Here is a 21939-nt window from a genome sequence, read left to right as displayed (position 1 = left end):
AGCATCACCATCACGTAGGAACTTGTTAGAAACGTGGTTTCTCCAGCCACACTCCAGACCTGCTGAGCCAGAATCTCTGTGAGCGGAGCCAGCAGTCTGTGTGGAACCAGGCCTCCAGGTGAGTTAGCTGCTCATTCAGCCTTGAGGACCTCTGTTGAACATTAAACCAAAAATACTGCAAGAGGTAGGACTCTTAAGTCTTCCTTTGGATGAGTTGGTAGCAGGAAGAGCTCATTTCTCAGATACTTAGGTTCAGATCAAAACATAACCATCTGTTGGTTAATACCAAAAAACAAAAGGTCATTTTGTTTTGATTAGGCAGGGCTTTTTTCAAGCAAGTTGTTCTATAACATCTAATTTACAAGTGGAAAATTGAAGGTTCGTGACGTTTTGTCTGTTAAAAATTTATGTGCACATATAGACATCACACATTTACACGTTTGTGTGTATGCAGGTAATACGTGTGTGTGTAAATGTGTGGGTATCTTCTACAGATTAAGCTTCAATTTTCTTCAACCGGTGTCCCTCTCAGAATTACCTGAGGTTCTAGAATTATCCTGCATCCCCCTAATGTTTACACCCTCCTATTCCTACAAACACTACCTTCCCGATAGTAAATGGGAAATTAATCTAATAAACATAATCCCCAATCATGTGAACGATGGTAAGCACAATCCTCCTGCCAGAAGAAAATGTGTTTTTAGAAAGGACTTGTGAACCAAATGAATCGTAATTTGCAGAATCCTGGGTGAAATAAGTAGAGCACGGTCCCCTTTCTGATGATGAAGCGTGTGGCCATCACCATGATGGCAGGTCCCGATTGATAGACCCTGCTCCCGGGACACTTCCAGGTTGCAGGACTCGGTCTAGCTGTATGTGTCAATGAAACAGTACCACTGATCCTTAATAATGATCTTACTGTACATTTTTATGGGTTGTGTCAGAGGATAAACAATTGTAGAGGTCTTCATAGGTAGTGCCAACTTACCCCCACCCCCCAATAAGCCTCTTTGTATGACACCCACCAGCAAATAAGTATCTGCCTCGCCTTGCCTCTCATTCCCATATTCACTGGGTATTAAAGTTGTTCTCACTTCTTCCTCTTTTTTTCTATTTGATAGAAAAAGGGAGTGGGGTAGAGGAGGGGACTCTTCACTTGTAACTTGCGTTCTTACACCAATTTCAAGGCACAAAAGTTCCTTGAGGGCACTGGTTCTCAAGCTTGAACATGGCATCAGCATCACCCGGAGGCCTTGGTAAAAGCACAGAGTCCTGTGCCCCACCTCCAGTTTAGATACTGCTGATCTGGGGGAGCACCCCTTGGGAACCACTCCTGTGAGAGGTATGTGATTACGTATGGATGAATGGATGGGTGAACGGATGGACAGACTGAGGAGGGGATGAAAGGACAGGAGGGAGGGGGGGAGTGAAGGCAGGCAGGCATTTAGGGTGTATATCTCTTTGGTTTTATTAATGCCAGACAGTCTTTCAACATCATAGTGGACAGGTTCTTGATCCACATCCCTACCTGGTGTTGCCTGACTTCTTAATTTTTCCATTGCCGTGAATATAAAGAGGTATCTCACTTTGGTTTAAATCTGGTTTATTCTTGATTATTAATGAAATAGAGTATTCTATTTTTGACGTGTATATTGGCCATATTGTGCTTCCGTTGGTGTGTGTGCGGTGCCCGTTCAAGTGTCTGCCCCAGTTCTCTCTTGGATTTTTCATCTTTTTCCTTTGATTCATAGGATTTTTAAAAGCATAGTCTGGATACTGGTCCTTTATGAGATAGGAGTTGGAGGCCTTTTCTCCCAGTTTGTGGCTTGTCTTTGCCCTCTCTTTATGATGTATTCCAGTTGAACCAAATCCCTTAATTCAACATAGTCAAATATATCAGTCTTTCCTTATGGTCTGTGCTTTTAGTCTGTGTTAGGAAATACATTTTCTATGGTGAAAGCCATAAAGCTACTCTCCTATATTTTCTTCCAAAAGCTATATATAAATGTTGCTTTTCACAGGAAGGTGTGAGGCTGGAGTCGACCTCACTTTTTTGGTATGGATCCCCCGGCACCACTTGGAGAACAGCCCATCTCTTCTCCATCGAAGGGCACTGCCCTTTTCCCTGTGTCAAGCTTGGGGCTATTTCTGGCCTTTCTGTTCTGGCCATCTGAGAGTCTCCCTGCACCAACCTCGCACTAAGAGTGTCTGTTTTATTGTGCTATAGTTTTGCGGTAACTCTGGTCCCCTGGGAGGGCAGGTCTCTCTCTAGTGCCACCTTCTTGAGCTCTTGGCACTCTGGCCACCCACGGACGTGTGATGTGCAGCTTGTCAAAGTGACGACTTGGTAGGCTCTTCTCTCGAATTGGGGGATGGGCTCACACGTAGTCAGCGTAGCATTCTTTATATTTACGTGTATCTTAACAAAACTTTTAATGTCTTCAGTACTGAATAAAATATGAAGAACAGCCCCAAGAAGAAATATCATAGATTATTTTTTTAAGTTTATTATTTTGTGAGAGAGAGAAAGAGAGAGAGAGCACAAGCAGAAAATGGGCAGAGAGAGAGAGAGAGAATGAATCCCAAGCAGGCTCTGTTGTGAGCACAGAGCCTGATGTGGGGCTCGAACCCACAAACTGTGAGATCATGACCTGAGCTGAAGTCAAGAGTTGGACCTTTAACTGAGCCACCCAGGCTCAGGATATTCACCCAGAAATATCATAGATTATAAAAAGCCTCCAGGGGCGCCTGGGTGGCTCAGTCGGTTACACACCCGACTCTTGGTTTCAGTTCAGGTCTCGATCTCAAGGTTGTGAGTTCAAGCCTCGTGTTGGGCTCTGCACTGGGCATACAGCCTGCTTTCAAAAAATAATAATAAAATTTAAAAAAATGTTAAAAAGCTTCCCTCCCCCCTCTAAACTCTGAAGAAAAATAAACCAGACACAGTAATAATGGGGAGGAAGGAGTTAGCTGTCTGTAAAGATCTTTAAAAAGTATTAAAATGCTGGTTACTTTTTTCCTTAACATAAAGCATTCTTCATCTGCAAACGAATTCTCTGAAACGACACCATTTGTTGTAACAGAAGACATCTGTGAGACTACACTTAGAACTTGTGTCTTTACAAACACATCTCTTAGGGGTTGACATGTTTGTGTGTTTCTATATAAAGAAATCTGAAGGAAAATTTTTGTCTTTTTTGTGAACAAACAATGCATAAACCAAATAACGCAGACAGACACGATTCACAGCATTAAACCAATGAAAACAGAGTTAATTTGTGAGACATGTGGGAAAATAACAGTTTCCTCCCAGTGTGTTAAACAGTGTACCGCGGCCCAGGCACATTCCTGTTTCGCCATACGTGGCAATTAATTAATCCCCTCCTCTGCCCAAAAGTGTCAGCGGTGTGGCACGTAACGTCAGAAGCGACATGCATTTTAATAAAAGAAAACTCTAAAGAATATGAACCGATTTTCCATTATCAAGCAGCTGTTTACTGTTTAGGGAGTCTGGAAAACCTAGAGAGAAGTTAGTATCCTTCATACTGGTATTTCATTTGGCACCAGGAGATGAAAAGCAGTGGGTATTTCCCCCCAGAATCGCAGCGGTATTTTGCATCCAGGATTGTGTTCCTTTTTATCGAGCTATAAAACGCCTGGCACGAATGACTTGTATTGCAACCACTTGGCATGTTAGGTACCAGCTGCCCTCTGTTGCCCTCACTTGCGTGTATCACTGTGTTGGCAGGTGTTAGGATTCCCCAACCAAAGGTGCCTCTCTTTCCCTGGGCCCCTTTTCTCTTCTCTCACTAGCAACTCTCTAAGCCTCAAGTTTGTAATACAAACCTAGGTAGCTGGAAACTGTCCAGGAATTAAAGTTCAAGTTTACTGGCCTGTCTGTCTCATCTTTGCCCCCCACAATGAGGGTTCTGTCCGGGTTCCTCCAAGGAGTAGAACCTGAGAGCAGGTGCCTGTGCCCCGTATGGTGATGGGGACGGGGTGGGGGGGGGGTGCGGGGGAAAACAGGGAGAAGTCACTGTGAAGAGTCAGAACATCTTGTTCTCAATGGGTCGTCAAGTTTCAGAACCAACTCTACTCCACATCTGGACACAGTTAAGAACTGTCCAGAGAAAGGAGAAACAATTCCAGCATTGTATTCTTTGTCCTTGAATTGACAGCGAAGGCCCAGGACGAATACGTTCCACTGATTGGGAGTTTCATGCCAGTAGCAGTGATAAATAACGGGGTGTTATTTGCCACGCACGTGGTTTACATACAGCTGTTATATGTGGAATCCCGTGTGATTCCAACACAGCCCCTTAAAGTGCAGGTACTGTTGTTATGTCTATCTTATAGACGAGGCAACTGAAGGTTAGAGAAGCTCATTCACGGGCCTGGGATGGCATGGCTGCTAAGGGGCAGAACCGGGATCCGAGCACAGGACTGTGTGACTCAAGCACACCATCTGAACAGCATCCCTGGCATTGCACTGAATGTCTGGCAGTGTGGTCAGAAGCACAGTCCCTCTCCTCGGGGGTTTACATTCTGGGATGGCTGGAGGTCAGAAAGTAAATCTTATACTAATGAGCATATAATGACAGTGTAAGGTAATCTAGGGAATACAGATCTGCAGCAGAAGCATCGTCAAAAGTCTGGACCAAGAAACCGTGTTCAGTTTCCTCCTTTGTTGAAAGGGAGGCAGTTCCAGAGCTGTTGGGGTTACGTGATGCATCCTGTGATGCCTCATTCAAGGGAGGTTCATCTTAGCACCGTGTTAAGGCAGAAGAGGAATTCATTTGCAAGTTATCCCAGTAGAGAGTCACCCTGTAGTTGTTGTAAGGCCAGCATTTATTTAAAAATTTTTTTTAATGTTTATTTTTGAGAGAGAGACAGAGACAGAGTGCAAGTGGGTGAAGGGCAGAGAGAGAGAGGGAGACACAGAATCTGAAGCAGGCTTCATGCTCTAAGCAGTCAGCACAGAGCCCGACACAGGTCTCGAACTCACCACAAGATCATGACCTGAGCCGAAGTTGGACGCTTAACCCACTGAGCCACCCAGGTGCCCCAAGGCCAGCATTTATTGAGGGCCTGCTTTGTTCTCTGGCCCACATGCTGAGGGAAAGACTGAAACCAGCCCTGTGCTCCCAGCACTCATGGCCTGGCGTCTGTATGGCATGGTGTCACCTATTACATATTGTCAAACAAGCTAGTCAAGGCTCTGGGGACCAAGGGAGGAAGCCAGCATTTCCAGAGGAGGAGCAGCCACAGTTGGGCTAAAAGAGTCATCTTTAGGGGTAAAAGGTCTCTAGGAGACAGACAGGTAAAGTGATGGCAGCGGCTGCGGGAAGGACAACTTGTGTGGACATCATCGGCCCCCACCGTTGCCACGTCATTTCTCTTAAAGGGGAAACAGGAAAACAGGCTTTCAAAAGAAGTACGAAAGGCCAAGGCTTCCCAAACATAACACACAAAGGTAGAGATGCACAGCATGTTTGGAGGAAGTGCTCAGATTGTGTCACTTGTCCAACATGGTATTTATTGAACACCTGTAGTGTGTGCCCCGTAGGAGGGGCCACTGGTGAGGATGCAGGGGCCGCAAGGCTATCGAAGTCATGATCTTAGCACCCGGAGGTGGAGGGAGATGAAAATGCACCGGTACCCAGCTCTGCGGGTGGCCGGTGCCGGGCAGGAGGGCCCCCCCGTGCGGGGTGTAGGATTCAGTCACGCTGGCCAGGCTGGGCTTCCTGACCATCTGAACGGAAGCCGTCAGCATCGGCCGGGTGGAGGCTGCAGGGCCAGAGGAGTCCTGGATTGAAGGAAAAGTATTTCATGACCGATACTCCCCTGTGCATACGTGCCCTGTGTTCTCTCGTATCCCGAGAGGGCTTGGCTGTCAGGGTGCCATCCCAAGCTTGACTTCTACTTGCCGAGCTAAATCAGAGGAGAATACGTGGAGAGTATGAAGGGGCTGCATAGCATGACTACACCGAAGATTTAAATAAAGAAATGCTCTGGAGAGGCATTAAAAATGTTAACCATATCCTCTCCAGACTAAAAAAGCCAATGGAGGGGGTAAGGGAACATAGTGTTCAACAACACATTTTTTAAAATGTATAGAGTCCTACGTTCGTAAAAATAAAAGGAACCTAGTAACACAACCCAGAGGGAGAGTGTGTGCACATTGTAGGATAGCAGTTAGAACAAGTGTATACACGGCCAGACATTTCCTCTAGATACACACAGGGGATGTTACCCCTGGAAAACATATTTTTCAGTGAGCTCATCCATGAGGCAAGATGAAATGAGGTCAGAGAGAAGCTTCCAGAGCTTCAGACTCTTGGTTTCTAAGTCAACTAAGTAAAGGTTTAAAGGAAGAGAGTCCCTGACCCAAACACAAGCAGCGGGCGGGGGAGACATCTTTACTGTTGCCTACAGGAGCTAAAGACAAACACTGTTCCCAGAGCTGGGCTCTGCCATTCCTTGATGGGGATCCATATTTTGGCTGCCAGCCATCTGATTTCTTTTTGTCAGTCCCACACCCCGTTTTGCTGAAACATAGCTGCCAAGTGCATTTCTACTCAGCTGGGCACACTTGCTAACTCTATGCGAACACCAGAACTAGAAATCTCACCCCAGTCCTCTCCTCCCCTCTGACAACTTTACTCTTTTAGAAATTCGTTAGACCCTTTTTCTGGCTTTAGGTTTGACATAACCAAAATCATGTACACGTACTTCTGTCTCTCTCCCTCTATCTCTCTGTTCCCCCTCCCTCCATCTTTCCCTATGTCCCCCTCCCACCCTACTTCTCTCTCTCTCTCTCTCTCTCTCTGGAAAACCCCTGCATTTCCTCATATTCTAATTGCATTATCAAGTGTTGTGTTTGGATCATTAATTCCTTCCCAGACGATTTGCTCTTGGTAGGTTTCTAGCAAATGTTGCCCAGGTCTAATAAATCATCTTAGAAAATGCTGCAGGTTCTTGTCTGTGGCAGGGACGGGAGTCTGCACGCTAATTCCTGTGCCCTGCAAAGAGTTTTATCCTCTTTCCTCCCACAAAAGCAACCCGGTTAGCTTCTTCATTAAAGGTCACTAACAGTCTGACAGCAGAGGAGAGAGTTCACAGTTGTGCTTTGGCCAGCCTGTCATTGGAGTCGTCCATGGCTGGGTTCACTGGAATAGACTCCGGGTTATTTTGTCACCTAAACAAAGTGTCTCTAGGTGGCCACAGGCAAGGAGTCCGTCTCCTCTGTATCCCCTGCTGGACCCGAGAGGGGGTTGTCTGAAGGACCTGCCACGCTGATGTGATGCTTCTGGGTAACCAAAACTGAGGGCAAGAAAATGAACTCAAGAGGTTGTAACAGTTGAGTATCCTTATCCTTGGGGACATACTTGTTGCTCCCACAACGGGGCAGAGTTGCTGGAGCAGGAGATTATGGAATGGAATCTAGAAGGGCTGTAATGTTCATCCTTTTCACACACATCTTTCATTTTATTTCTTATCTCTGTTAAGATCCAAAAACTTATTATCATGGGCCTTCTCTATGCTGGAGTTCTGTGCAGCTTAAACTTGTAATTACTCTGCCATTCTTATTCCCCAGAATTTAATCACCAAAAAAGTGAAGATCAATTATTATAATGTGGTCATATTTTAAAGCCCTCGGTACCTGTGAAGTTGAGAGGGAGAGTCATTTTATTCCCTATTTTAGAGGTGATAAATATCCCACAATGTCATCATTATTCTTTTGGTGCCATTTATAAATCACACTTATAAATCTTTGAGAAAGAACTACCACCTTAAGTTTATTTTTGATTCATAAAGGTTCTAAATCTTACCAATTTCTGTTTCTTCCATGCCTCCAGAGTCCATCATTCCTGCTGACTTTCATTGGCTCTTCTTTCAAAGCCAATATTTCCAGAATTCTGCATTAATTTCTCACAGTGATCACTAGGTAACTCTGTACTTCAGTGGAGACAACGTAAAGAGAATTTATACAGTCTATTGATAGAAAGTTGTCTCTTGTTGCAAGGGGAGTATCTGCAAACCATGAATCTCTTGGCAATTCACTGAAGATCTATCTGGATTCATCGTTGCATGTTAAGTACTCTTAAATGCAATATTCTTAGACATAGTACAGATGAAGTGTGAGTGGGTAGGATCAAGTGTTTTGTCTTCTAGAAATTTTATTCAAATTTAGAAGTATATCTCAAACCAGCAGGAAAGAGACACATATTTTTCTCCTCTAACCTAAATTTTCTCAACACATAGAGCAATAATTTGCAATTAAAAACAGAGAATATTGTCACAGTTTAGGACAAACGGGAGGTTAGTTTTTGTGCTTATACATACCAACTTAGATAAGCATTGAATTCATATAATTCACATACACACACGTACCATCTCATCCCTCTCCAAAATGAGTCCATTGCCACAAGCTAGGAGAATAAAATATGGAGCCCATCCCCCCGACCCTGAGGATGCTGGAGTAGCAAAGGCCATCCTGCTAACTGCAGACTTTATTCTACAATTTGCCTCATGGGGATAATTAAGAGGGAAAAGATGATCAGGAAAATTTTTCATAATAAAAATGCTGAAAATTACCCATCATAATACCACTTGGAACTGTTGATGTCCAGTAAAGATTAAAACTAAAAATGTAGGAATTGTATAATTAGAGATGATGTGCTTTTTAAAAAAAATACAGTTCTAAAACACCAATCATGTGGGAAAGCTTGTGCAAAGAACAAAGTATTTTAGGAGCAAATGCATGGGCTTCCCCTGTTGAGGCTAGGGACTGTGTGTCCCATTGTGTAGAGAGAGTTGTTGAAATACGAGACTGAGTGGCTTTTTTAACCAGTTGGAAGCATAAACCATTCTTCTTCCTATAATCCAACCTTATTATGGTTTTCTAGCAAAAGAATGGACATGTCGGATTCTCTGACGCAGAGGCTCCCAACAATATAGTAGCTTCCGTTGGACAGGAACCAGCAGGTGGTGACATGGTGCCCTCACCGCGCACGTGTGAGGGACCCCAAGAAGGAACTGTGCTTAAGGATCCAGAACATTACAGGGAGTCCATATTCAAGTCTCTCTAAAATAAATAAAATATTTAAAAAATATAGAAAACAAACAAAAAAGATTTCAAACCACTGTTGAAGTTCCACTAAAAATGTAAGACACAAATCCACAAGAGTCAGGAAATTGTATTTAAAGTGTATCATCATTAGTTCTCATTTCTCCTGGCATCCGTTGGTTTGTTACCTGACATTGGTGTTGTTGAAAAAGTTAGGAAATATCATAATCTTGTCAAGTGGGGTAAATAAAACACAGATCATTGAGGTCAAAAAGCTTCTTTTAAAATTTGATATCTTGGCCTGTGCCTCCTGTAAGATTCAAGGACTTCAAAATGTCTCATAGCGCTGGTTTTCTTCCCGCTGAAGAGTTTCCTGTTTTAACATAAGACTAACATTACTCTCCTCCTAGTTGGACTATTTTAAATTGTGGCCCATCGCTAGAGCTCCACAGAATGCCTCAGGAAGTTGGTAGAAACAAGAGGCTAAAATCTGAAGGGACAACTTTGTAAGAAGAGAATTGAGACCAGAGGTTCCTTAGCTTTTCGCAGTTTAGTAGGAAGGGGTGGGTGAGTGAATGTCCAAAACCAGTGTTTTCTCATTCTGCTCGTTAAACACGGACCATTACCAAGGGAACTTTCTGGGATAGGTCCATGGACATAGTCACCTTGGTTCAGCCTGGCCCGGCTCACCCGTTCCCACCAAGGTGTCAACCGTGGATGTCTTTCTTAAGCCAGGAATTTCCTGCTTCTCAGCAGAGCCTTGCATTTCCTATCTGTGCCTCACCTGCCCCTTTTGTGATGAAGGCTCTTCTTCACTCTACCCTCCCATCTTGTGTACACCTAATCTTACCTTTGCTTTGGGCCGAGGTCAGGTCACGGTGCTCCAGCTGTGCAGGTCAGGGGTTAGAGGGTTAGAACCTATGCTTGAACTTGGGCAGACGTGATTCAAATCCCATCTCTACTGCTTAGGACTCACACAAGTCTTAGGATGCTGCTTTTAGCTCCTTGGGCTTTGATTTTCTCATCTATCAAAGCAGAGAATGCCGCTGACCTCACCCATGACTGTCTTATTGGGCAGAGGGGATAGGATCATGCGTCTACAGCATTTAGCACAATTCCTGGCACAAAGCAAACATCCAGTACAAGTACTCCAGAATACTATATCCTTGAGGTGGGTGCTGGGATCGAGAAAGGCTTCTTTCCCATAGACATGAGTGCAACATAAAATCTTTTTTATTGATGTCCTCACACAATGTATTTGCAGTCATGTTTTACCGAGATTTGTCAGTCGGAATGTCTAGAATGTCTAGAAACCACACGGGGGCTGGTGTCTCCTGTGAGAGTGCTGATTCTGAGCCAGACCCTTTACACTGAATCTTGACAACTCCGTTTTCAGATGAGGTACAGGGAGAACTCTGGTAACTTGTCCAGGTTTGCAGGGTGGTGACAGTGGTGACATTCAGCCCTGCCCCAGGGCCTTTACTTGACACCGTTCAGTGACAGAAACCCTAGGAAGGAAGTGCTGGAATGACCTAAATTTTCAGTGGAGGACACTGAGGCACACAGAGGTAGGGTAGTCCTCCTGGCATCCCATCTGGTAAATGGCAGAGCAGAGATTCAGACCCCTGTGTGTCTCACCCCAGAGCCCAGACAGTGTTCACTCTTCACCCGGTGTCACCGAGCTTTGGTTACCACTTGATCAGTGCCTGGCACATAGTGGGTTCCCCAATAATTCTTGAAATGAATGAGGATAACAGACAGCTAACATTTATTGAGCACTCACTCTCCCGGGGCGCAAACCCTAACTACTTGCTATGTATGGCCTCATGAATTCTAACAACAACCCAGTGAGTTAGGTCCGTCTGTTGACCCATTTTACAGATAAGAATGCTGAGTCACCAGGAGGTTAATTGCTCAAGATGACTTAACACAAAAGTGATCAGCCTGTATTTAAACTGAGGCAGTCTGGGGCACCTGGGTGGCTTGGTCGGTTAAGCGTCCGACTTCGGCTCAGGTCATGATCTCACGGTCCGTGAGTTCGAGCCCCGTGTCGGGCTCTGTGCTGACAGCTCAGAGCCTGGAGCCTGTTTCAGATTCTGTGTCTCCCTCTCTCTCTGCTCCTCCCCTGTTCATGCTCTGTCTCTCTCTGTCTCAAAAATAAATAAACGTTAAAAAAAATTAAAAAATAAAATAAACTGAGGCAGTCACCCCCCAGAGTGGAAGAGTCTTAACACATGTGAAACTAACCCCTTCCTTATCTTGCACAGCTTCATGCAATCTCCATTATGATCCTATTTGAAACTTAAATGACCATGGTCACATAAAACATCATTAAACACTTGTCTTAATATTCTTTTAATTTCTGCATGACAGCAGTTGTTTGCGAGAGTCTTCCTATATGTCCTTTTCTTTATGATTAGAGGCTTGAGGGTGGAATTTTATCTTTTTTTTAATTTTTTTTTCAACGTTTATTTATTTTTTGGGACAGAGAGAGACAGAGCATGAACGGGGGAGGGGCAGAGAGAGAGGGAGACACAGAATCGGAAACAGGCTCCAGGCTCTGAGCCATCAGCCCAGAGCCCGACGCGGGGCTCGAACTCCTGGACCGCGAGATCGTGACCTGGCTGAAGTCGGACGCTTAACCGACTGCACCACCCAGGCGCCCCAGAGGGTGGAATTTTATCTTAAACATTCCCCTAGTCTTTGAGGAAAACAGCTAACAAATTTAAGTTTATAAGAGATATTTATGAGACCAATATGAAGTTCACACCAGGGAGATGGAAATGACATAATAAAATGGTTTTCATAAGGCCTTGGGTGCGATGCTTGCAAAAATGTAACCACACCTTTCCCCTTTGATTGGCGGCTGTATTGCTTTTATGGTAGGAGATAATGCTAATATGGATCATTGCGTGCAATAAAATTGACATGTAGAAGGGTACCTGGGTGGCTCAGTTGGTTAAGCGTCCGACTTCGGCTCAGGTCACGATCTCACGGTCGTGAGTTCGAGCCCCACATCGGGCTCTGTGCTGACAGCTCAGAGCCTGGAGCCTGTTTCAGATTCTGTGTCTCCCTCTCTCTGACCCTCCCCCGTTCATGCTCTGTCTCTCTCTGTCTCAAAAATAAATAAACGTTAAAAAAAAAATTTTTTTTTTTTTTAAAAGAAAACAGGTTGTTCTTGTAGGGCCTCTTTTCTGTACTAGGCATCAAAGCCAGGGGCCATTAGTGTGTAGTGGCCAGTGTTGTTGACCCAACATGTATATTGCCTTTGCCATAAATACAGACTGCGCTGTGTTCCCAGCTGCTGTGTGTTTTTTTTTTGGGGGGGTGGGGGGCATCATCAATACAAAAATTCAATCACTATGGGTGGCGTAGAATCTGTCCTAGCTGGTGTAACAATATGTGTAGGATGACCTTTTGCATGTAAGGACCGGAAAATTGGTCATGTCAAGTTTCCTTTTATATTGCCATGTGGTCGGGGTGCCTGGGTGGCTCAGTTGGTTAAGCGTCCGACTTCGGCTCAGGTCACGATCTCACGGTCGTGAGTTCGAGCCCCACATCGGGCTCTGTGCTGACAGCTCAGAGCCTGGAGCCTGTTTCAGATTCTGTGTCTCCCTCTCTCTCTGCCCCCACCCCCCCGTTCATGCTCTGTCTCTGTCTCAAAAATAAACGTTAAAAAAATTTTTTTAAATAAAATTGACATGTAGAAAGCTTGGCTACCTCTGAACTAAGTGTGCCTCTCCCAGTGCGAGGTAGAAGCCACTGGCATCTTGAACCAGAGGTCTGCAGCTACACAGATGCTCTCCAGCCTTTCCATGTCATCTGTAAAATGCAGATAATGTTACATGATCTCCCCCACGTGAAGATCACCTGGGTAAATGCATGCACAGTGCTTAGAATAGCGTCTGGCACAGAGGGAGCGCTGTGCCCCTGTTGCCCTGATGATGACGAAAGTGTCCGAAACTCCTGCATTTCGCTGTGGCCATTATGGCCGCTCATTAGATACCCAGGTGAGCAGTGGAGCGCAGGGAGATAATGCCTCCTCTCCCAGACTCGGCAACAGGGTAGTAACTCAGGAAAGACACCTTTTTGGCGTAGGGATAAGGGAGCTGAGCCCCCCGACAGAGCCCTCTGTGTGTCCAGGGCAAAAATGCAGGTGCCCAGAGGCCAAGGGTTCACATGCTTCCACTGTACGGGCTTTTGGACCTCGTGGCAGCCAGCAGGGGGACCCCTGCCAGCCCTTCCTTTGGCAGGGGGCAGGTAGAAAAGGGCTCCTTTTCTTCTGAGCCCACCCACCCTACTCACCTCCTTGTCTGGGCACCTGGAGCACAGCTCAGTCTGCACAAACAGAAGCAGTGATCCTGGAGGAGGGTGTGGGGGAAGAGGGCAGGGGGATGGGGAGGGGAGAAGGAGAGAGAGAAGAGAGTGGTCAAGGAAAAGAAACCGTTTTGCATTTTGTGATTTTTCTATAAGGTCTGTAACGTTGGCCTTTCTCGTCTCCTTCCCCTATAATGGGAGGTTTTGCGTTTTCACTTGAAGCGGCCCCGCCTCACCTCATGCAGTACAGAACCCACGGAGGACAGGAAAGCTTGGGTAGAGCTGCCGTGCTCTTTCGCAGACATTCCATAACCTTTCTGGGCCTCCTGTTTCACACCGTCCACGAAGCAGAGGATACTTTCCTTGATAGCATGTGGATCCTATTGAGGATGGCATGCTATATTATTTAACTTTGAGAATGCTTCTCACTAAATATGCATGTATGTAAAAATATATAAAACGCTTGTTTTATTCTCATTCGAAACTTGGAACTTCTAAAGTAGACTCCATCAGATTTGTGTTCAACTTAGCTAAGCATATAAGATCATAGAGCAGAAAATATATTTTTGTGTAAGGGTAGAAAGGACCACGAAAGGACCACACCAGCAGATGTGCACAGTGAGGGGACTGTGTCTGCAAACGAATGAATAGGTCACTCAGGTGACTTGTTGGCAAGCCTTCTGCATTCCAGCAGGTCTCTGTGTGCTATGGGGAACAAAAGACATGGTTCAGGCCCTCATGGACTTTAAGACCTGGTGAGAAAATGCAGGCAGTCAATAGAAAAATAACTATGTGATTATACATCAAGGAAAATGCTGCGAATTCTACTCAGTGACCTCTCCTTGTGTGAATATTCTCCAGCATCAATAAACTCGTGTACAAATGGACACTGGGCGAGTGGTTGGATCTTAAGAATTGGTCAAGGCTTTTCCAGATGAGTATGAAGAATAAGAGAAGGGCGAGGGTGGTTGGAGGCATTTGGAAGAATGTCTGCCAGGAGTGAACGGTGACAGACCGTGGAATGTGATCAACCATTTTTAACTGAATTTAAACTTGAAACCAATCCCTGCTGCAAAGGCATTAAGGATACAACTGGAGAAGACATGTTCCAAAGAACTTATGAATCATAGAAAGTAGGGGAGACTTAGCTATAGGAACACCTTGTTTCCAAGAACACGACACTGGGCTTTCCTATGTTGAGTTGCATTTTTAAATTATCACCTTTAAGATGATTTTTTTAAAAATGTGCATGTTTGGGGCACCTGGGTGGCTCAGTTGAGCATCCAACTGCAGCTCAGGTCATAACCTCATGGTTCGTTCGTAAGTTCGAGCCCCACATTGGGCTCTCTGCTGACAGCATAGGGAGCCCACTTTGGATCCTCTGTCCCCCTCTCCAGCTGCCCCTCCCTCTCTCTCTCTCTCTTTCTCAAAAATATTTTTTTTGAAATGTGCATGTTTATCTTAAGATGTAGAGTAATTCAAATATGTTGTAGTTTAATGGACATCTGGAGGTCATCACAATGGGACTTTGGGGTGATGCCATCACAGCTTCTTCGTAAAGGAGATGAAATATTAAGGTAGATTTTTACCTGAGAAGAAAGCATTTTACAATATTTTAGGACTAACTTTACAAAAAACTAAGTACACAGATGATTTTTAGCCTCGCTTTCTTAAAGACATGTTACCCATTTTATTATTTAGAGGCTGGCAGCCAGGAATACTCTCTCTTTAAGAAAACAAGTACAGGATTTTCAAATCTGAGATACTTAGGTCAGACATCAGGAAGGCCCCTCTCACAGGACAGTTACCTCAACTATAAATTCAGGTGTGCACAGCACGCAGGTGCAGTAAGGCAGGTGATCTTCCCCTTGGAGAGGGAGCAAGCCCAAGGAACCAGCATCAGGATACATTTAGAAGTTAACATGGACAAACTCTAGTGTGGTCCGTGGTAGGTATCATACTAGAGATTTAAGGGTTTTTTAAAAATGTTTATTTACCTTGGGAGAGAAAGTAGGGGAAGGGCAGAGAGACAGGAGAGAGAGAATCCCAGGCAGGCTTCATGCTGTCGGCACAGGGCCCGACACAGGGCTCAATCCCACGAACTGTGAGATCATGACGTGAGCCGAAACCAAGAGTTGGATGTCTAATGGACTGAGCCACCCAAGCAGGCATGCCTTAAGTTTTTACATCAAAGAAACTGAAATCTATGCAAGTGTTGTCTATTTACACATAGACATCACATAGTAAAGTGAGGGTTTTCCACAGAAACACGTTACTTTGAACACTATTTGTTCATTAAGACTCCCTTTCCTTTTTTTAAAAATTTGTTTAACATTTATTTATTTTTGAGAGAGAGAGAGACTGAGCATAGCAGGGTAGGGGCAGAGAGAGAGGGAGACACAGAATCTTAAGCAGGCTCCAGGCTCTGAGCCCTATGTGGGGCTCGAACCCATGAACTGCGAGATCATGACCTGAGCCGAAGTGTGATGCTTAACTGACTGAGCCACCCAGGTGCCCCCGATTCCTGTTTCTTCTTAACAGACATAACACCTACATTTTAGATAAGTTGGCCTTCGCTATGTCAAGCCCCAGAGCAGACTATACATTTGAAATAAATTAAGACAGAACAAGGAGTTTTCCAAATGAAGAACCATTTTTTTCAGCCCAAATCAGGGCTTGAAACCTTTTACTTGTTGGTATGTAGTTTATTATTGTCTGCTACTTCCATTGGAACCTAAGTTTTAATTAGTTTGACAACACAGGTGTGATATTTTACAGAATGAAATCACTGCCCCTGTATTTAATTAAATGAACCCTATGAAAGTTGTGTTTTAGCCGGGGCGTAATTGATAGGAGGCTGGATTCAAAATTGCGTTAGCACTTTATATTGGGGTTGGGGGTCGTTTGCACATGCAATAGAAATAGAGGTGATTGCAGTATGTTGATCCTCAGAAACCAAATGTCTTCCCATAAATAGATACTTATTTTCTAATTTAGAGACCTTGTGGTATATCTTTTCCCAGTATTACATATGCACGTATCCTGAACTGCTCACAGTTAAGTTATACAGCACTGTGCAAGCTTTCCAGGCTCCTGTTTTGAAAGGCGATACTACAGATGTATGACGTGACTTTCACCAATGGCATTTCTAGGTAGACAGTGATGACCCAGGTCCCCCCCCCCCCTCTCTGGGTTATGGGCTCAATTTGTGTTCCAGGATGTGTAGTCTGTGGGAACATTCCGGCCACCTCAGCAAATCAGATCCCTCACGAAATGTCTTAGGGCAAATGCTGCCCACAACAACATTCCTTCTGACCATTTCTTGAGTGGCTCGCACATGCCCAGCCTCATTTCTGCACCAGAAATTTTCCCAAGTGGCATCCTGATGTCTTCCAAGAGGGGAACGACTCTCACTGGATAACCTCAGCAGATGTTTTCTCAGGAACTGAATGACCGGAAGATGGACAGATGGGTTGTCTGTGAAATCTACCCCCAGATGGAAACGCCCCCAGCTTTGTGTTAGTTCTCAGGACCTTGGAGAAGACCGTCACGAGTGCCTCATACAAAAAGCTGCAGGCGTGTTACCCAGGCCTAATCGGAACCAGGAATCATTCCACACCCTCGAAATAATTGTCTTGTCTCAGGAGACTTTACACTAACGGACCTCTTGAAGGTTCCTTAGTGTCATGTCATATTTGTGGCAATGATGTCTGCCTTGAGACAGACTGATTGGATTCTCACCATAATTGCACCTAAGTCCCAAGGGGCCAGCCAGAGCCTTAGGTGAATAACTTAAGCCTTTAATTTATAATAAAGATAAAGTTTGCAATCAGCATTTCTGGTTCCAAAACATTCCATTTACTTGGTTTTAGAGCTGCATAAACTGTTTTAAAAGCAATCTGCTCAATTGGGCGAGTTAATGATATTTAATTTGACCGGGCCAAACGTCACCGGATGAGCATTCCATCTGTAATTGCAGCCATCATCATAGCCGTTCTGTGTAATGTAGATGTAATGCTAATCCTGAGAATAAAGGCTGTCATTCTCGGATGGTTGACAGTGTACCGGAGTTATCCCCTCGCTAAGGCTCTCAGTGATGTGATTCCAAGATGACAGTGTAATAAGTGTTATGTGCACAAGGTAATTCAAAACAAATTTGGCTGCAAAAATGGATCGTCTAGGATAGTACACTCCTGCCTTGTCTCATCGTCCTTTAAGAGAATGTAATGATCCCTAAAATACCCTGTCAAGAAGCTTGTGTGGCAGGGGTCAAGTCTGTAAAATTTATCTCTTGCACCCCTGACCCATCCCCCCCCCCCCGCCCCCATGGGAGAATCCGAACTCGAGGACTTGAAAATATTAATGTATATGTTGGTAGTCTGGGAATAGGAGATAGGTAGGGAGCCTTTCAGTACACAAATGTCTCTTAAGACTACCTAATTAAGCTGCATTTTGCTGCTTTGATTTATAGATGATTTTCTCTTGGGGAAAATGTGACTATTCTGGTATAGGATCCCCATTAGTACTAGTATCTTAGTAAATTTCCCATTATTTGCATGTGAGGCACTACAAGTACATTATCTCATTAAACTTTATAATAACCCTCAGAGGCACAATACTATAATTACATTTATTTTGCAGATGAGGTAACTGAGACTCAGAATAGTCAAGTTGTCCAAAGCTCACAATCAGGACCCCACCCCTGTGGGGTCTCATAGTCGCAGACCCTGTGCACTCCATCCCTGAGCTGTAACCTAAGGAAGGAGGAGCTCATTTAGATGGTGCACAGGCTTTAATCGAACTGCGTTTGATTAGCATACACACATGGCACTGGGCTCCTGAAACTGTTCTGGTGGGCACAGGTGCCAGAAAGGCCTCTCTTTGGAACTCAGCCATATGTGGAAGTGACGTCCCGGAGGGGGACGGAACGTCACTTCACAGTCACCCCAATATTCCAGGCCTCCCCCTTTGGCTTTGCCATTGCTTTCCTTCAACCTAGGCTGTAGAGATGTTATGGATGTTGTCGGACCAGTGCCTTTTAACAATGTCAGAGGCGGGAAGGGGTTGGAAAAGCCTTCCTGCTTTTTGTAACTGCATGGAGACGCAAGGCAGCTGTCTGCCCCCGAGAATCCTCTTAGCTTAGACTAATTCACATGGGTCCTTAGTGTTTCTTTTTGTAGGTACCATTTAAACATCTGCTCAGTCTTGTAGCACTGATGTGTAAAATCTAATATTTGCCATCACTTTTCTACAAAAATGGGCTGATTAAGATCCATTCCCAATCAGAAAAGCATTTTCACAAATTGTTTTATACAGATAGAAGGATGTGTCTAGGAACACATCAGAATACATTCCTGCCTAATTTTACAATACATTTGTGTGATATTTACACCTACTGGGATGTTCTGGGCTGTAAGCAGTGAAGATTTAAGTTAAAATGGTTAAAGTAGTCTAAAGGATAAGGAATGTGGTATTGAATATAAGAAATTTCGGGGTAAGAGGTTCTAAGCTTGGTTAGTTCATTTGCTCGGTGATATCATCAGAGACCCCAGTTCTCCCATTTTTCTGCTCTGATTCCCTCAGTATGTTGTTAATCTGGCCTCAGAGACTGGCTGTTAACATGATCCCAACATACTCCCCTGAGTTTAAGCAACACATGCAGATGACCTGCCCAGAGGCAGAAAAGGGCCATTCCTACTTCGTGTCCTATTTTAAGAACCAACAAAACCTCAAAAGATTCCCAGTCTTATCCTACTAGTCAGAAGAAGTATGTTGCCTGCCCGTGCTTAAATCCATCACCGAAGGAACAAGACGATCACAATGGGTCCAAGTCAATCAGACCCACACCTCAGTCTCCCCAGGAGGGAAAGCTCTCTGATCTGGGGGAAAAGAAACAAAATCTTATCTCTCTCAGCAGAGAGGAAGTACATGGGTCAAGGAGGGATGCTAGTTGACCAGGTAGCTGACATTGTCTGCTGTTGTATTTGCAAGACCTAATTGTATATTTAAAAACCAGACTCCTAAGGGCACCTGAGTGGCTCAGTCAGTTAAGCGTTTGACTCTTGGTTAAGCTCAGTTCATGATCTCGAAGTTTCATGAGGTTGAGCCTTACATGGACTCTGTCTGCACTGCTGGTGCAGAGCCTGCTTGAGATTCTCTCTCTTTTTCAGCCCCTCCCCTGCTTGCACTCTCTCTCTCTCTCTCAAAATAAATAAAACTTAAAAAAAAAAAAAGTAGACTCCTAGGATGGATTCTTTTTTTAGACACAACTAAAAGACTCCTGGAAGAAAATCTCTTACTCATTCCCTTTCGGCAAAAGGCCTGGTATTTACGTGTCAATAGAGAAAGCATAGATTGGATATACCTTGCGAGACCCATTCAAAAGTCTTCATGTTTGAGTTCATTGGGGGTACAAACTACATGTGGTACGAGCCAGCCTTAGACGGACTACTGAGGGCAGAGGACGAGCGTGGCTAGCTGGCCTGGGCCACACCCACATCTCCTGCCCATGGTGCCTCTGGCGTTAATTTAACCTAGGGACAAATTGACTATCACGCTGTAAATTCCTGTATTACTTGACTCTTGGTGTCAGGCACTAGTGGAAAGTACGGCTCAGAGCTTCTGCCACAGCATGAAGTTCACAGATCTCCACGTTGCTGTTGAACCACCCACCCCCTCCCCCTTCCTTCCCAGCCCAAGCCTTCATTCAGCACGCTGGGCTCTGAGCAAGGAGGGGGTCAAGACGGTCAGCTGTTTGGAAAGCTGGAAAGAATTCCTTTGTGTCCTTTTACCCCCTTCTTAAGGGAGGAGGGGTGAAGACAGTTGGGGTGTTAAACCCTGGTGTTGCCCATCCTCGCGGGTTGAGGAAGCAGGGCTCTTGTTTGAGAGCGAATGGTGCTTCGGCGAAGGGTGCATTTTAACAATTGTGTAGCCCAGAGTTCTTGTTCCGTGACTCCCTTGTGATGTAAGTAAATTACTTAAGTAGATTGAATCCAGATCATTAATAATCTCCACTGGCACAATGCACTTGGGCTTCATTACAAGGAAAGAGTCCGACATCTATTCTTTAACCCAGCAGTTGTTTACAAGACACTCAGTCCTAAGAGTTCTTGTCCCTGTAGGGCCCGAATGAAGGGGCTTAGCAAAAATAGAAAAACGGCTGTGTAATCAATACTCGTGTTCTGCTCGGACAAAGAAACCAAAGTGCCCTCTGCCTCAGAGGAGGGACCCTAACTGTCAGTGTGCTTTGAAGTACAAGATAATGGGGGGCGGGGGCTAAGGGGAGGATGTGTATGTCAGACAAGAAAAGGCTCAGGGTTCATTTTGACATTTATAAAGAAATACTACAAACATGCCTATTGAAAAAATGGAATATTAATCTAAGAGGTTTAAATTCAGGACTTCCTGTGTTAAGTGACATGAACTTGTCAGTGTTCTCCAGAGATGTGAGAAGCTGAGCAACGTTTGCAGAGGTATATGCTGCAGAATTTGGTTCCTATACAGCCGTCTTATATCTGACTTTAAAAAAGCAAACCAACCGCTTGGGGAATAATATTGAAATACGCCGGAGCCTGATAACTTGCATGCAGTGCTGCCATGTGACATTATCAGACTGTTGGAACGTGGGGTCAGTTAAATAGTTGGGCTAACAGGTTGCTGGGAATGGCTTCGTTTTCTTGAAATAAGGTTCTGGCTTCTGTTTCCTCTTGCGCAAGCCATGCTAAAGATAGCCGTGTTGAGTGAGTTTTTATGGGATGCTGCCTCCGAGGATTCTTTCCAGTGGTACAGAGTTGCGACCCACCACTACGTAGGTGATCTCTTGTGGTTTATTTGAGGCTGTCGGAGGAGGGAGATGGATGTGATTTTTGCTCTGCCAACTCCCCAGGCTATGTTGAGAGAAGGGTTGAGCGGTGGCTTCACGGAAGTCATGCCGTAGACGGTAGACACTCAGTAAACACAGGCACTGGGGATGCGGCTGCAGCAAAGGCCGTACACAGGGAGAAACAGGACCGCAGTTACACTAGCTGTCGTGTCCCCAACGTCAGCCAGAATGCCAGCCATTTGTGTACTCCTTGATAGCGGCCATATCCACCTACGGCCTGGATTATCATTTCCTGAGTATTTTTAATTGACTTTTTTTGAAAGGAAAAAAAAAAAGCAAAGCAATTCATTTAAAAAGAAAACTTCCTATCACTCCCATAAAAGGAAAGCTAATGTCACCTGACATAATACACCCCATTAAAACATAACAATGTAATTAATTTCCAGTTAGCTATTATTGCCTGATAAAGGCTCGGAGCCCCGAGGCTGCTCTTTTCTCTCACAGGCAAGATTAGCAGGTGATGAACCTGTGTTAAAGACATCCCAGTAGGAAGCCAAGACTTCCCCACTGTGAGATTTATTATTTAATACCAGATCTGGAGTCTTTCAAACTCATTCCCATCCCACTAGGCATTCCTTAGGAAACCTAAACCAGAGAGAACTGCAATTGTCGGACACCCTCGAGTTGTTATTTTTACACGCTCACCCAGGAGAACAATCTTCCCTGCTTC

General features: G+C 44.7%; 1 protein-coding gene across 1 annotated transcript in view; it reads left to right on the top strand.

Annotated features, from left to right (window-relative positions):
* Positions 1-21939, top strand: part of PDZRN3 (PDZ domain containing ring finger 3) — a 240713-nt gene that overhangs the window by 197458 nt on the left and 21316 nt on the right. The window lies entirely within an intron of this gene.

This window comes from Prionailurus viverrinus, chromosome A2, assembly GCF_022837055.1.
Source record: "Prionailurus viverrinus isolate Anna chromosome A2, UM_Priviv_1.0, whole genome shotgun sequence".
NCBI lineage: Eukaryota > Metazoa > Chordata > Mammalia > Carnivora > Felidae > Prionailurus > Prionailurus viverrinus.
This window is presented reverse-complemented; position numbering and strand designations above follow the sequence as displayed.